At 36.5% G+C, this 18,345-nt stretch overlaps 1 protein-coding gene across 1 annotated transcript in view; it reads right to left on the bottom strand.

Annotated features, from left to right (window-relative positions):
- Window positions 1-14,790: 14,790 nt before the first annotated feature.
- Window positions 14,791-18,345, bottom strand: part of LOC140439587 (protein wings apart-like) — a 103,022-nt gene continuing 99,467 nt past the window's right edge. The window contains exon 16 of the transcript XR_011950655.1: window positions 14,791-15,152. The gene's annotated coding sequence lies outside the window, so the exon portion shown is untranslated. The remainder of the gene's footprint in view (window positions 15,153-18,345) is intronic.

The raw sequence follows: 18,345 nt of genomic DNA on the forward strand, positions 1-18,345 counted from the left end.
CTCTTTGTACCCATGTAATCCTCAACATTCGTCTGTATATATACATCTCAAAGGCATCTATTTTTTTTTCTATTTCAGAGTCCATTGTCCAACTTTCACAGTCATACAGTAAGACAGAAAAAACGTAACATCTGATCATTCGGATTCTAAGCTGTAGACTAAGGTCTGATCTTGTAAAAAATGTTTTCATGCTCATGAATGTTTTCCTTGCTTGTTCGATTCTTGAAAGGATTTCTTTTTTTGGATTACACTGACTATTGATACATATTTGTTCCAAATATTTTCCCAAATATTTTGGGAACTTATTTATTAGTACTCGAACTAGAACATGATTTATTAGTACTCATAAAAATCAGGTTGCTACGATGTAATATATTTCCTATAATGTTGTACGAAGTTGAGTCGTGGACACTCACAGACGCTATACCTGCAAGAAAATTCAGGCTTTCGAAATGTGGCTTTATAGTCGAATCCTGAAGATATCCTATTCCGCACACATTACTAACCAGGACGTTTTATTAAGAATGCAAAAAGGAAAAGAGTTTCAGCCAAAAACGAATACCTCGGTCACATCACCTTTCCTGGCTGAAAAATCTACGTACGTGCTTCACCACAACAACCACAAACCTTTTCAGAGCAGCAGTTTGCAAAATACAGATTGCCATGATGGTCGCCAACATCCGGAACGGATAGGCCCTACAAGAAGAAGAAGAGCGCTCTTAATGTTTTGTCGATCTATCTGTAGGGAGCCATTGCCTTAAGGTTGGCGACTGAATATCATACATTTCATCTTTAAAAACATTAATTTTTAGACCTATTTCTCTTCCTGTCATCTTTACGCAATGCAACAACTCTTGAATGCCCTGGAGACTATAGTATAAGATAAGAGTGTTGTCAGCGTATCTAAGATTATTAATCAGTTCACCATTGATTTTCACTCCAAAGTCTTTATCTTGCAAAGCCTGTATGAAAATTTTATCCTATTAGATATTAAATACCAGCGGGATAGAATGCATACATGTCTGACTCGCATGCTCATAATCCCGTGGACAACACTTACATCTAACGAACGTGTGCTAGAGACCATTCACAGAGAGCTAGAATTGATCAACATCATCAAAATGAGAAAGGTCCAATACTTCAGTCATATAATGAGAGGACACCAAATATCGTTTACCCTGGTTAATCATTTAGGGCAAAATTAAAAGAAACCGCTGGGTCGGAAGAAAGCAACTGTCCTGGCTGCCTAACATTAGACAATGGACAGGTTAGGTCGAACGGTCGAGGAATTGTTTCATCTAGCTGCCGACCGAGAAACATTTCATCAGATTGTTAATATATCATAACAAACGGTTGAAAACAAGAAGATGTCTGACGCCTCTTTGAATGTAACATTCGTTGGTTAATCTCCTATCGACTCGTACGGCTGCTTCCAATATAAGTTTTCTATACGTATATCTATATCATCAATGCATTTGGTTATTAATATGTTCAAAAGCGTTCCAGGCTTTACCTTATCGACAGCATTTTCGTAATCGATGAAAGCCACATAAATATCTTTTTCGCAATGACTTCTTATTCTTCCATGTATAATGCGAAGAAAAATTTTCAATGTGTGGCTTATGAGACTAATTAATCTGTATTCACCACATCTTTTTTTCAGCAGAAAAGAGACATTAGCCATTCCTCAGATATTTCACCAGTAATATATACATCAATAAAAAGCTTAACTGGAACACTAGAGTACTATAATTTTCGTTTATCAATGATAACTTTTAGTGCTTTAACTACTAGAATATTCGTGTTTTGTTATCATACAGGTCAGCAACTTCACGAACTTTCTTACATGTATTGAACATGTCAGTCTCTTTTTCTAATTTCATTTCTGAACATCTCTCTACCATCCACTTTTGCTCGTATGCCGCTGCTCGCATTTTTTGTTTTATTTCTCCTTGTTTTCTTCTGTATTCGTATGCCTTGTCCTAGTATTGCCTTCTTTGTTTCATAAGATCTAGTATGTTTTGCCTTATTCAGTTTTGTTTCTTGAATCTATTAGTTGTACTATGTTCTTCTATTATCAAAATTGATAATACATCAAAATAATGGCAATACATCAAAAGAAAATTGAAGAAGGAATTCTTTTGGCTGTGTTTAGAGTGTACGCTTTCGAGCGAAAGTGACGAACATCGTCGCGATTTTATTTTGATTTTCTAATTTGCAATAATGAAGGAGTAATTCTTCTTGTTTAAAACTTATTGGTTTATATCGAGAGCGGGAATCAACTGAATAAAACTTGTATATGAGTCACCAGAAGCTAAATATCCTAGGGTTGACATTAATCTTTCTGTTGGCGGTATCGTTTCTCTAAACTTTGTATCTTCTTTCGCGAGTTTTGGACCAATTTCATTTAATAACCATTCAAAATCTGTAGACTTCATTCTACAAAATTTTTGAAAAAGACCGTATTCCATTTCAGCTTTTAGATCATTACGCGCCTTAAGACATACGTGACACTATTCCTGAGCCAAGAATACACAGGAAATTGACAATGGACAATTTTCTACAAAACATCATATTGTTGTCGCATCAGCCTTGTATCCTCAATAAAATACAGATTGGGTAAAATAAAACTAAATGCTAATTAAAAATGGTACTCATTTATATTTACATATTTTTAAACAATCCTTGGAACAACGCTATAAGTTTATTTAAAATAAATAAAAGGAAATATTACATTTTATCAACTTAACTAATTTAAAAAATATTTACAAGTTCATTGAAAAACTAGATACATAAATAGAAATCACTTATTAAAAATATAATTATTACGTACCGAACATAATACACCATAAAACTTTTCAAGTATTTATATTTCAATAAAAAAGAGAAGAAACAGTACAAAGTAATACTAACAATTGTAAAATTATAAATATATGTTGGTTTGTTCGCATAGCGGATCACTGACAAGTTCTGAAAAGGTAAGTGTGCGCAATCATCTCCTGTTATATTCCTAACCTAAACCGATTTCAAATATACAAAATTATCAATTAAATGTGATATATTGCGTATAAAACATTAACTTGCGAATATTTCGATTTCTGTTAAATTAAAAAAAGTTTGCAATACATGTTGCTTTGTTCGAAAAATTATATTTTTATTTGTCAATCAAAATGTCGAGTAATTAGCTTCATTTAAAAAGTTTAGAAACAATACTGAATGCATCATTACTCGAAAATATCGTAGATAGATATTTTTTATGTATTACATTCTATATTCTATAATAAAAAAAGGAACCGTCAAACTTGCACACTCTTAATTGCATAAAGTTTAATTAAAATATAAAAAACACGAATGACAACTCTATACTCTAAATACATTAGCAATTGGCAAACGCGGTTTTTATAGTATTAATGCGATTTATATTCCTGAATGAAAATACACAAAATGATTAATGCTTTCACACTCATAGTTATTAAAAACCAGCAAAGCCTTCTTGAAATCCTGTTGTCTCTCCGTCTCTTTTTTAGAGTCAGTTTCGTGAGAAATTAAGTTAATTAGAACTGCCACCACCGTCTTTCTCTAGCTAACTCCTGTCAGTCAGCTAAGACAGTTCCTGTTTGTATTAAGGTAAACAATTATTTTTATCTATTAAGACTTTAATAAATTAAAATATGATTATTTATATAGCTGTACCTCAGAGCTAAACTGTATTAACTTTATTTTTTTGAACAATTGTAATATCTCACTTTGTACATAACACACTTCAAATCTTTCATATGGAATACGATATTAGATCCTATTTAATGTGGTTCCAAAGATAGACAACGTGAAAGTGTATTAAGTACCTCAGTAGTTCCGAGCTAAACAATCGTTTACACTTAATACCCAGTAAAATAAAAGTATTAGTGGAGTTAATATCACCTGCACATGTAAGGAGTATTAACTCCATGGAATGAAGTAAAACCACGTTGTGGCACTGTACACAAGCAATACACCCGAACAAAACATTACTAAACCTTGATTGTATTCCGAAATATATCACACAGAATTTAATCTTTCATGTAAACTTCCATACATTGACACGTGTGATGAATGTGACACATTAAATGTGGGAAAAATTCAGATCATGGAAAGACAAGAAAATATTAAACAAGATTATCAACAACATCTTCCTAGAGGCTAGCAACAGGTATGAATTAAAAGTACTTGATGAGAAAAGAGCAGCAACAAGTGGTAGAACAATAAAATTATTGACACTTGGTTTACAGAAATGTCTGCCAACGTCTGTTCTAAGTAACCAGCAGTCTTTATAAGCTTAAGTTATGGACATACAATTATATGATTTCAGACACTTCAGGAAATGTTACTTCTTACATGATGTGGGATGAGTCTGGAAAGTCTGGACGTGAGGTAGGCAAACGAAATGGCTTCAAAATTTTTGAAGTGGACTGAAGCTTTTAAATGAAAACGTAAGAAAAGTTACTCTGTGGTCCGACAATTGCCCATCCCAGAATAGAAATATGGTAATAGTCATACTTTACTTGTGGATAATTCACAAGCATCTATAGATAAAAATTATAAACCACAAGGTTTTATTACGTGGCATACCCATTTACAAGTGCATAGTGATCATTTTCTTTGCACAGCGATAATTTGGGATTACCTTTTTCAAAACTAATTTTAATTCGGAAACATTCCAATCTGTTGATCTTCACAGAAATACTAGACCTGTTTAGTTTCCTGGGCACCTGCCTGCGATTTTCCGTAAGCTAAAGGAAATATCGGGGGGATAAAGGGGTAGAATGCGAAAACATGGAGTTGAATCCAGTTTACTCCAATTAGCCTCTTCTACTCAAATCCGACTCTCACCTTCATGCTGGTATCCCCTGTAAACCGAGCAACCCAACTGGAGATCCGGTATCCAACCCGGGTGGAAAGTTGGGTCGGGAACTGACGAGAGCGGGTGAAATGGCCCTCCGAAAAGGGGGTTTGGCGTTGGGTTAACTACCCAACCCTGTAAAAAACCTTTTGTTATGAGAGCTACAAAGAAGGAAACCGGACTGTCTAACCTACGACGAACTCGCAAACGAAATAAGGATAATGATTTAAAGATTTGCACCTGAAACGTAAGAAGCCTTTATCAGCCTGGAGCCACTGCTCTGCTCATACAAGAAATGAATAATGCCAAAGCAGATATCATTGCTTTACAGGAAATGAGGTGGATTAGTTCAGGCATCCTGGAAAAAAATAACTGCAATATTTACTACAGTGGACATCCTACCCGACACGAATTTGGTACCGGATTTATTGTAAGCAGAAAGGTCAAACATAGTGTAATCGATTTCAAAGCTATTGATCATAGGATATGTCGAATAAGACTTAAAGGGAAGTTCGCTAATATTAGCATTATTAGCATCCATGCTCCAACGGAAGAAAAAGAGGATAATGAAAAAGACATGTTCTATGAGGCACTAGACCGAGAGTACGATCAGTGCCCAAAAAATGACATCAAAATAATAGCAGGAGACTTTAATGCCAAAGTCGGAAGAGAGAATATATTTTCGCCCACCATCGGAAAAGAGAGCCTACACGTAGAATCTAATGATAACGGTCTCAGAATCATAAACTTTGCGATGTCTAAGAACATGGTTATAGCTGGGACAAGATTTCCCCATAAAGATATACATAAGGGAACTTGGAAATCTCCTGATAATGAAACGATTAACCAAATAGATCATATAATCATCGATGCAAGACACTGCTCTAACTTATTAGATGTTAGGTCTTTTAGAGGAGCAAACATAGATAGTGATCATTATCTAGTTAAAACACGATTTAAAGAGAGAATATCCAATTTAAAAAAGGAGATGGGAAGAAGGAGAGAAAAAATCGCCATTAATAAACTAAAAGATCCCGACATTGCAAATGTATACAGACAGCAAATAGAAGACCAAATAAGGACAAAAAACTTAGAAGAAGAAGAAGATATTAACCAACTATGGGCAAATATACGAGATATTGTGTTACAGAAATCCGTTGAAATATTGGGCAAAACCAAGTCAGAAAAAAGAAATCATTGGTTTGATCATGAGTGCGAAATGGCCACAAATAGAAAGAACGCAGCATATCAAAAAACCATTGACGCAGGTTGTACACGGAGAAAAAAAGAAGAGTATAGACGTCTTAAAGAGAGGAAAAACGTATGAGTGAATACGAACAGAACACTCTCAGTGAGATACAAAGTTTATTCGATAAAAATGAAACGAGGAAATACTACAAATCCTTAAATATTGGCCGTCGAGAATTTAAACCACGATTAAAAATTTGTAAAGACACTAACGGTGAAATTCTACATGATAAAAACTCAGTTCTTAACAGATGGGCACAACATTTCAGCGAACATCTAAATATAAACGATATTGAAGGAGAGTACAATATAGAAAATGAACAAAATATACAACGTCAACTACACAGTGAAGACCCAACAAGAAGAGAAGTGTCAGATGCGATCCTAAAACTCAAAGACAATAAAGCCCCAGGAATCGATGACATCTGTTCGGAAATGTATAAAAAAGGTGGTGATCAACTTTTTGCAGCAATCCATAAACTAATAGTACTTATATGGCAGAATGAATGGGTACCAGAAGAGTGGCTGAAGGGAATAATATGTCCATTGCATAAAAAGGGGGATCAACTGGAGTGTAAGAACTATAGAGGCATTACTCTGTTAGCATCTGCGTATAAGATCTTCGGCAATGTATTATCTGAAAGACTTAAACATTTTACAAAGGATATTGTTGGTCAATATCAATGCGGATTAGTGGGCAGAAGTATGAGAGACATGGTGCAGTGTTTTACAAGGCTTGCGGACGCAGCAAGTGAATTAGGACTTGTGGTAAACGAGGAAAAAACCAAATATATGTTGGTTTCTAAAAACCCTCGAAATATCCAACAAAGAATTCAAATTAACAACCATACCTTTGAGCAAGTCAAAGAATTTACATATCTTGGATCGCTAGTAAACGCAACAAACACGACAAGCGACGAAATAAAAAGACGCATAGCAATAGCAAACAGAACTGTTCACTAGAGATGTGTAGTTCACCATCGAAATAGTTCAAATGAACGATTCTTTAAACTGAACTAATTGAACTAGTTCATTAATTTTCATAGAACTAGTTCACTGCGAACGATTTGCATTATAAATTGTGTCTCAACTTTTAAAGAAGAAAATAATGAATGAATGAGATCATATATTTATTATTTTGTGAATGGGATGGACTGACCGACTGACTAGTTTAAAAAAAGAAGTGCCGATTAGTCTCAGATAACAGATCATAATTCTTATGAACGTGACAATAACATAAACAGTTTTATCTTAATATCATAATGGTTCGGATCTTATGCCATGCCCATGCACTGGCTTAAACGTTGACATGCTGTACTGTTTCTCGTATTGTAATTTTGAAATAACAATTTTAAGTTGTGGTTAAAATGATTGATGCATCTACATAAAATATAATTTTATGTAAAAGTGAGAATGAAAATGTGTTATTTAATGTTCCTAAAAAATTCACTGATTTTTTTTGTAAGGTTCTTTTAGAAATAACCTAATATAGATACCTATGAGTATACGTAAATATAAAAATAAATCATACGTGAACCATATTTATATTTAAAACGGTTAATAAAAAACAAATCTTAATAATTTTTTGCAAATAAAAAAAATGTTATTTGCAAAACATTTGAGAAATAAATTTAAAACATTTAAACCTAAACATACGATCGAAAGAAATGGTTCCGAACGCGAACTACTTGTACGGTAGTGAAAGAGTGAAAGACTGACTGAAAACCGAAGAAAACGCGCGGCCGGCGCCGAGCTTGTGTGATGATAAGACGAGACATCTGGCAACCAATTATGTTAGGGTTGGATTTCGATTTCGGTCCTACAAATAGTTCTTTCGCGAACTAGTTCACTGAACTAGTTCATTTTTGTGAAATAGTTCGCTTGAACTAGTTCGTCTAAAAGAACTAATAAGCACACCTCTACTGTTCACGGCCTCCAGAGACATTTAAAAAATAAAAATATAAAACGTGCACTAAAGCTTAATATACACAGGACCTTAATAAGACCAGTTTTGATATATGGGGCTGAAACGTGGATCTTATCTCAAAATGATAAAAGACTTCTTGGTATTTTTGAGAGAAAAATTCTTAGAAAGATTTTTGGGGCCGTAAATGAAAATGGGCTATGGCGTCGAAGATACAACTTTGAACTGTATCAGTTATACACCGATCCAGATATTGTGAAATTCGTTAAAGTGCAAAGACTTAGATGGGCTGGACACATTGCTAGGATGTCAGATCACGAATACACGAAGAGATTAACATTTTCAAAACCAGAGAGCACAAGAAGCAGAGGACGACCACGAATGAGATGGATTGATGATGTGGAAGAAGACCTACAGATTCTAGGGGTTAGAAGATGGAGGGAAGTTGCCAGGAATCGACAGGAGTGGCGACTTCTTTGTGAGCAGGCCAAGATCCACAACGGATTGTCGAGCCACTTATGATGATAATGAAAGGAAATATCGACAAAAAAAATACATACATCTGCAAAGTTTGCTCAACCAAGTGAATTTCATAATTTTTATCAAAATTTATCCCACTCTGATAAAGTAGGTGAGGATTTAAAAAATTTGTCAAAAATGATTTTAAGTGAACAACATACATGATCCTTTGAGTTTCGTTTTGCGTTAGTTTTGTTGATTCATTTTGTTTTATAGATATGACTTGTTTATTTCATTTAATTAAATACAAAGAAGTGTTCTTGACTACATTTTGGTTAATTTACCGTATTATCTCCAGATTATTTATTCATGTCTATCAACTTACCATTGTATTGTTGTGAATTTATTAATTGTTAAGTTTTTAATTTATAATGTCTTGTTCTTATCTTAATTCATTAAAAAGCACAATAACTGATATTTATTTATTTTCACTAAACATACATAATTTATTAAAAAGCGAACGTAACATTTTATCGCGAGCGCGTCGTCCGAATTAACTGTTCCTTCCAAATAAAATGTCCTTTATATATGTCATTGCCTTTACGCTAGAATCATCGAACAGCCTTCTCGATTAGCGGCGAAATTATAACGGTAAGGCAAACGGGTATTTTTACATCGGCTCGACCGTTTCTGGAAGGTCCCTTCAGGTAAATTTCTGCCGGCTAATAGAATACTCTCGTAAAATCTAAAAACAGAACAGCATTAGTCATAATATTTACGGTTATTTTAGGCCAGGATAATTATCGTAACATTGCCCCCCTCTTAAAAGATGGTTCCTCCTGGAACCTTGTCGGGACTGAAACCGGAACTGTATGCTGGTATCGGCAACTGGACCCTCTTTTACAACTTCCAGTTGTATAAAAATGACAAGGGACGGTTTTCTCTCCGCACCAGTAACTATGCGGATTGCAACAGACTAACACCTGGACTTCGGTGTCTTTAAAGATCTCCTCCACCATATTTCGGATAACCCTCCAATCTAATTGGCGGCACTCCAACTTTGGCATGGCTAACTTTTGCACGTCGGACTCTAGTACGTGCTCTCTCAATTGAAGTAAGGCTTCCCACACATCTCGGTAGGTAGGTTGGTCACGGGCAGTGTCTTTTGTTACCAGGTAGAAAAGGTAACGTGATGCATCTTGGAGTTTCAAGGTTTTACCGGGAGCTGGCACCTGGCATTGAAGTTCTGCAACTCGACCAAACTTCCTTCGAAAGACGGATGCCAACCCTGGTGCGTCTTTGATACTGGCCGGGATGGTAAGGGCCAGCGAGTAGTCATCGGGGAGCGCGAGTAGATCTTGCTTTTCTTCAGTGGTAACACCATGTCTTGCTTTACCGGTACCTCCATAGGCACCCATGAATTCCTCAAACGTGAGGTCAGACACGTCTTGGACTTGGTTTACTTCCACTTCTTCATCTACGTCGTGGTCACCTTCGAAAGACGCCAGCCGGTTATGGTGTACTATCATCGGCTTTCCCCTCGGAATCTTGCTTATTCGGTAGATGACATCGTTGATCTTCTCCATGATGAGGTATGGACCTTGCCAAAACTGCTGCAATTTGGGAGAACAACCTTTTCGCTTCTTGGGATTATACAGCCATACTTTGTCGTTCTTCTTAAAGCAACCCTTTTCGGCTTGTGTATCGTACCGTTTCTTCATTCGGTCGCTAGCGATCTGAAGGTGGGAACGGACCAACTCATGTACATCGTCCATTCTTCTTCGTAATTCGATCACATAATCTTCACCTGCTACATCTTCTCCAGGTCGACACCCAAATTCTAGATCACAAGGTAGTCGCATTTCGCGTCCGAATAGGACTCTGGCTGGTGTCTGGCCTGTTGATTCGTTAACAGCAGATCTGTAGGCCATTGTGAAGAACGGAAGGTATTGGTCCCAGTCTCGCTGATGATCGGACACCATCTTTGTCAAATACTTGCCAACTGTCCTATTCATTCGTTCTACCATACCATCCGATTGCGGATGATACGCGGTAGTTCTTGTTTTCTTCATGCCTAGTCTATCACATATTCCTTGGAATAGATCACTTTCAAAGTTCCTGCCTTGGTCACTATGGATCTCCAAAGGCACTCCAAATCGGCTGATATATTCTTGGATCAACTTATCTGCAACGGTGGCGGCCTTCTGGTCTGGAAGTGCGTAAATCTCGACCCACTTAGTGAAGTAATCCATTACTACCAACATGTACTTGCCCCCATTTTCACTTTCTGGAAATGGCCCTGCAATGTCCAAAGCTATTCTTTCAAACGGGCTTCCAACATTATATTGTCTCATAGGAGCTCTCCTTTTCCGGTGAGGCCCGTTACTCGTAGCACAAATAGTACATTTCTTACACCAGTCTTTTACGTCGTCGGAACTGTTCATCCAATAAAACCGTTCCCGAATTCGCTGAAGGGTTTTCCTTACACCAAAATGCCCTCCCGATGGACTGTCGTGTAACTGACGAAGTACTTCGGCTATTCTGCTCTTTGGGATCACCAACTGTCTTCTTTTCTCTGAACCGTCATCATTTTCCAGGACTCGTTTGAGCAAGCCATCTTCGATGATAAATGAGTCCCACTGGGCCCAATACGTCTTAACTACTGAGCATAGGTTTGATATTTCCTGCCAAGGTGGCCGACGGTTTTCCTCTTTCCATTTTCGGATTTTCTGTATAACTGGATCTCTCTCTTGTTCTTCCCTTATCTTAGTAGGCGTCCAGTCGTCGTTGACAATCGTCGTTTTTAGCACTGCTGCTTCCTTGGATTCCGTTTTGTTGCAGTGGGAACACTCTGCTGGGCATGGCCTTCTGGAAAGAGAATCAGCGTTTCTATGGCTAACTCCGGCCCGGTGCTCAATCTTAAAATCGTATTCTTGGAGTCGTTCGATCCACCTGGCTATCTGATCCTCTGGGTTCTTAAACTGCATCAACCACTTAAGGGCGGCATGGTCGGTTCGGATTAGAAACTTTCTGCCATAGAGGTATTGATAGAAGTGCTCTACTGATTTCACTACTGCCAGAAGTTCTCTTCTCGTGACGCAATAATTCCGTTCAGGTTTTGAAAGAACTTTACTAAAATGTCCGAGGACTCGTTCCTGTCCTCCTTGAATCTGAGACAGCACTCCTCCAATTCCCACATTACTTGCATCCGTATCTAAGATGAACTCTCCTTCTGGCAGTGGATACCCTAAAATTGGTGCTGTTATTAAATGCTTTTTCAACGTTTCAAAGGCATTTTGGCAGTCTATATCCCAGCGGTAATCTCTTGCTTCCTCCGTAAGTCGCGTTAATGGCTTAGCGATATCTGCAAACTTCTTAATAAACCTCCGGTAGTAAGTACATAGTCCAAGAAAACTTCTCACTTGATGTTTGTCAGTTGGTTTTGGCCATTCCTTAATGGAATCGATTTTTCCCTTATCCACGGCCACTACTTCTTTACTGACTATATGACCCAGATAATTGACTTTACCTTGAAATAGCTGGCACTTCTTGGGGTTTAGCATCAATTGGGCAGCTTTAAGTCGATTAAAAACGTTTTCTAAATTCCTCAAATGATCTTCGAATGTCTCCCCCAAGACGATTATGTCATCCAAATAAACCAGGCATGTTTTCCAAGATAACCCTCTCAACACATTTTCCATAAGCCTCTCAAATGTCGCAGGAGCATTACAGAGTCCAAATGGCATAACGTTGAATTGCCACAATCCAGATCCTGTGGTGAAGGCTGTCTTTTCTTTATCTACTGGGTCCATTTCTACCTGCCAGTATCCAGACTTCAAATCCAAAGTGGAAAACAATTTACTTCCAGCCAATGTGTCCAATGTGTCATCGATCCGAGGCAGAGGATAACTATCTTTCTTGGTAACGTTGTTCAGCAAACGGTAATCCACACAGAACCTCGTCGTTCCGTCTTTCTTCTTAACCAGGACCACCGGAGAGACCCATGGGCTCGTAGAAGGTTCTATCACCCCGTCTTTCTTCATTTCCTGAACAATCGTTTCAGCTTCCTCTCTTTTCGCCTGTGGTAATCGTCGAGCTGTTTGACGAATTGGCTTAGCATTACCAGTATCAATTTTATGCTTAACAACCGTAGTTCTTCCCGTCTTTCCTCCTTTCGGTACGAAAATATCGCGATACTGCCGAAGAAATTCCCTTAATTTCCTTTTCTCCATCTGATTTAGAGACTGTCCTGCAACTGCAACCATTTGGTCGAATTTATCGTTGGAATTATCAGATGTTGTCGCCTGACGGATTATGGATGTCACAGGTACACAAGTTCCTACTTTTGTCTCTTTCTTTATGGTCACTGGGTAGTCGTTGACATTGATAAGTCTCACAGGAATTTCCTTAGCCGAAGTCACCAATTCCTTTCCAATTATGATTCCACGGCCAACCTCATCGTCGTGGTTCCAAGGCTCCATCATAACAGGTCTCCCTTCGTCCACAAATCCCTGTAGCCGCGCTACTATGATCGTTTCGCTTCTTGCAGGCACGACTGTATCTTCTGTAATGGCTGCTTGCACAGTGTTGTCATTATGTGGATGGAGAAATACCTCCTCGTTGCCAACTTTGATTACCTTATTCTTAAAAACCAATTGGAATCCATGCATATTCATTACGTCCATTCCTAATATAACATCCTCTTCGATGTCAGCAACTATAACAGTATGGACGAACTTTTCTGCTCCAATTCCCAATTGTACCTGGATTTCTCCATGAATGTTGGCATTTTCACCTGTAGCGGTCCGAAGTCGCAACCTCGTTGGTAACAGTTTCTTTCGGCTGTTTATAACTGTCGGGCGTATGATGGTTCTGGTCGCTCCGGTATCCACCAACAACGTATGCTTTTTACCATTTATGTCTCCATCTACATATACACTATCTTCACGACATTTCAAAGAAGCTATTAGTATAAGAGGGTCTTTGGAAGAGTTCCGGGTCGAAGCTGCCCCCCTAAGGTTGACTCGTTCTGGTTTTCCTGATGGTAAGTTTCTTGATTTTATGGTCTTCTTTTTCTTGCATGTCATGCTTTTCATCAAATTAAAGAGCTGGTCAAGTTTATCTTCCTCTCCTTCCTCTTTTACAGTCCTAACTTTACTGTACCCGCCAGAGGCCTGCGTAGCTGACTCGTATTCGAGGGCGGCGGATAGGACATCAACCAGCGTCTTGTGACGAGCTAATCGCAGTGTTCTCTGCATTTCATGATCACGAAGACCATCAATAAACGTTTGAACGGCCAATTTTTCCATCATGTCTTCGGGAGCTGTTGGATAAGCATATCGTACTAATCTGGCAATATCTACCTCATATTCTTGAAGAGCTTCATCTTTCTTCTGTCTACGATTTTTAAGCTGTGACTGATATACATGCTCCAAATGTTCGTGGCCATATCGCATATTTAACCTCTTCTTCAGTTGTTCGAAATTATCGGTCTCCTCTACGGCTATGGTCTGAAGCACATCTAAGGCATCTCCTCGAAGAGCGATAGTCAGGTTTACAGCCTTTTCTTTTTCAGACCATCCATTTGCTCTTGCGGCTGATTCGAACTGTTTCATGTAGTTGTTCCATGATGATTTTCCGTCGAAAGTTGGGACTTTCACATGGACAGTACCTCCACTTCCTTCAAATTTCGGTCGTGTTTCCAACTTACATTTCGTCTCAACTTCTTTTGTCTCCACTGTAATTGGATTGTTTCCTCTCTCTGCTGTCCCGGTTTCCTCCAGCTTCTTTTCCATCTCTTTCCATATCTTTTCTTCGAAGGCCAACATATCGGCAGCAACTTGGTTTTTTAACGAAGATATTCTATCGTCCAGGGCAGACATCTCAGAAGTGACTTTAGAGATTTCCAAAGAGATATTAGCAGAGATTTTGCTTTCCAGCGAAGAAATCTCGTTAGAAACTTTGTCTTCCAAAGAAGCGATGTCGCCGGAAACTTTGTTCTCTAATGATGCGATGTCACCAGAAACTTTCGAAATCGACGAGAGGACAGCATCATGTTTGTCTTCAAATATATAAGTCTCTGGATCTAGTCCTTCTTCTAGCAAAGCGTTCTTTAGTCGTTGGACTAACTCAGCCTTTTTTCCGGTAGAAGCTAATTCTCTGTCTTCTAGATGTCTTCTTAAATTAGTCACTGTCAGCTCATAAATCGTCGTCATTTTCACAATTTACAAATATTCACTTGTATTATTATTATAAGTCTAATTTATGTTCGATCCCACTCTGACACCATTTGTTGTGAATTTATTAATTGTTAAGTTTTTAATTTATAATGTCTTGTTCTTATCTTAATTCATTAAAAAGCACAATAACTGATATTTATTTATTTTCACTAAACATACATAATTTATTAAAAAGCGAACGTAACATTTTATCGCGAGCGCGTCGTCCGAATTAACTGTTCCTTCCAAATAAAATGTCCTTTATATATGTCATTGCCTTTACGCTAGAATCATCGAACAGCCTTCTCGATTAGCGGCGAAATTATAACGGTAAGGCAAACGGGTATTTTTACATCGGCTCGACCGTTTCTGGAAGGTCCCTTCAGGTAAATTTCTGCCGGCTAATAGAATACTCTCGTAAAATCTAAAAACAGAACAGCATTAGTCATAATATTTACGGTTATTTTAGGCCAGGATAATTATCGTAACAGTATTATCTCCCGAACATGATAATTTCTTTTTAAGCTGCTCTCTTTTAAAATTTCAGTTTTGTGCGTTAATACAGTTCAGCTCTGAGGTACAGAAGTGTATTGTATTTATTATAATGATCTGAAATTATGGTTCATTGAAACGGTCGTAAGAATTCCGTCGGGTCCTTTGATACTGTGTTGTATTGGTTTATTTATTCTCCTTAGTAACAATATGATATTAAAATCACGCGACTGCGGTTTGGTTATAGTCGCCTTACGCATGGACATCTGATGACACGAGATCCCCAACCGGAGTGTTATGCTTGAGAGGCGAGAATTTATTTTTATTGGCGATATTTTAGGCAACACTAAATGAATGACAATGTAGTAAAAAGTAATGAATTCTTCGTTCAACATCGAACATAGAACAAGGAAGACTTTTTGAGCGGGTACATAATAAAAAATGAATGAGCTGTTTGTTATCGGTACTCAAACTATTTTGTTGTGACCTGTCTTAAATTGACTATTATATTTTTCTGCGAATACACTATTTGTTCTTGTTAATTCGGTTGGCAACAAAATGTTTCTTTAATAAAGCTTCTTTAATAACCTTCGAACGAATAAAATTACAGTTTAAATGGAAAATTTTTAATTTACTACACTGATGGAAACTTTACAAAGAAAGACATCTAATTTACTATTTAAAAAATATAATTTACGTTATTTTGAAGTAATGGTATATTCGCTATATTTTGATTGACATATAGACATAATAACCTTTTCTTTAAAATATGTATTTAGATATTTAAAACTTTTTATTCAAAATATATGTAAGTTCTATTTTTATACACACTATACTTACAGAGACTAAAACGATATAAATAGTAATTCCACAGTATTATTTCAACAATAAGACGTACATATACAGTATATGCAGCGCGAATAAAGAATAATCAGGAGTATGCTGTTCACACAAATTCAAACATTTCTGGCATGTCTGTAAGTAAACATGCGCACAAATTAAAATGTTTGCTACCGGCCAGTAACTAATGCGGGATCGGTTACGCGAACTAACCTTTTATGTATATATTCTCTGTTGCAATAATAATCTAAATAAAACCGAAGAGAGTGTATATTTCGACAATAGCGCATGGCCGATTTTTTAAGGCAAAACTGCAAGTAATAATAACCAAAATGTTACCTACTATAAAAGATCTTTTATCGACCTCGAGCCTCTAAAATTTATATCGTTTAAATAGCGATATGGTTCCTCCGGTTAGTTATTAATATACAGAGAGGCTTAGAAATATCTTAGTACATATGCACAACAAAATGTGGACAGTAATAGTGTATTTTCACAATGTTGAAAAACGATTACCGGATTGGAAATTAAAACGTCGAAAGAAAACAAAAAAATTTAATTTTTATTACAATTAATTGTGATTTATTACTATACAAAATATTTTTTGACGTTCTATTTGGCCTTGAGTACTGCTTTGAAAATGTCGCGACCAACAAAAACACGTACTTATCGATTATGAATTGACACTTAAACGAGATAAAAACTCAAATATTTAGCACACACACACCATTAGCTATGATATCTAGTACAAAAATATTTCTAGTAAGAATTTTTAGTGCGAACAAACTGGATCTGTTAATATGGGTTAATATTTAATAGAGGACATGCCGATAAAGAGAATGAGTATGGCAGAGGTATGTACTTTCTTATCTTCTATTCAATATACATTTAGAACAAATGTTTGCAAGCACAGGTAACAAAAGTGATGGTCGACACACGCATCACCCGAATGACATCTTTAATTCCAACAAGCAGTTAGTAGTTAGTACTCAGTTTCAGTACCATTGACTGGTACTCTTTGAAGGGGATAACAAACTGTCAATCCCGTAAAACAAAGTTTTAATCTAACTAATTTTATTGCAGTTTTGTTCGTTATTTATAACAAACTTTTCAAGTACCAATTTTTTCATTACTTTTATTTTTAAGTTTGTGAACTATCAGTTTATGCCTGCTATGATCTTTATATGTTAGGCCAGCGATATACAGGATCTGCTGCAGTCCGTAAAAGATCAGTTTTTTCATTGCTAGTTATTTCTTTATAAGCTGTCTGTCACATAAGGATTACTATTTTCTTTCTGCAACTTACTTTAAAAAACGTTTATAGTATTATTCATTTCTGTGATGTCTGGATTTGATCTTCATCACTATTATAACCTACTCACTAACTGGAGAAACCATCTCGAAGTATACCGAATCAAAATATATAAAATAAATATTTCAGATATTAAACTAGATCGAAATATTATAACATACTCACAACAAATCGTACATTTTTGATACTTTATTCACAACAACGCAACATAGAAGTAATAAAAAATATAATAAACGCGGGGAAGTAAGTAAGGATTGGCCCTAAAGCTTTGTACTATCACCTATAAGAGAAATAATTGTGATATTAGTCAAACCAAACGGCATTGGTATGGTACAATTTGAGTAGATAGTTTCATTTTAGGTATTTATGGGATTGGCGTTTACTTGATGGAAATTTATGTTCAATAATATAACATAAAACACAAGTCCACTTGATATGGTTCGCCTGAACACAATTTAAAATAACCATTTTTCTGGGGAAGCTGATAGTGCAGCGAACTGTGTCAAGGTGACTATATTCTATGGAAATTAAAAATAGTGTTGAGTTTTACGTTAGATTATTTTATTTTTGCAATGTATTGAAATTTCACTCTACCGTGATAACAACTTACCATTTGCATAATTTTATCAGTTAAACTGCAATACCTTTCGCTGCTATACAGCGAAGATATTTTAAGTACAAACAAGGGTGTGTTCCAGGTTGTTGATGTCTTGTGTTACTGGAAAATATGTTTTATCAAGTATAAAACATGGCAACGAAAAAGAAAAGTAATTTATTCAATTATCTTAACGATATATAATTTTAAAACTGTTTTAAATTAACATAGGCAACAAAAATGAACTAAGATGAGAAAACATAACACTGGGATTACATACAAATTAATTGTTCTTCTCTCTTTTCTTTATTTGTATACACCGAGCATTATTACGCTATAAAACATATTGTCTTAAAAGTTCAATTCGAGAAAATGTGT

The sequence above is a fragment of the Diabrotica undecimpunctata genome, chromosome 4 (genome assembly GCF_040954645.1).
Source record: "Diabrotica undecimpunctata isolate CICGRU chromosome 4, icDiaUnde3, whole genome shotgun sequence".
Classification (NCBI taxonomy): domain Eukaryota; kingdom Metazoa; phylum Arthropoda; class Insecta; order Coleoptera; family Chrysomelidae; genus Diabrotica; species Diabrotica undecimpunctata.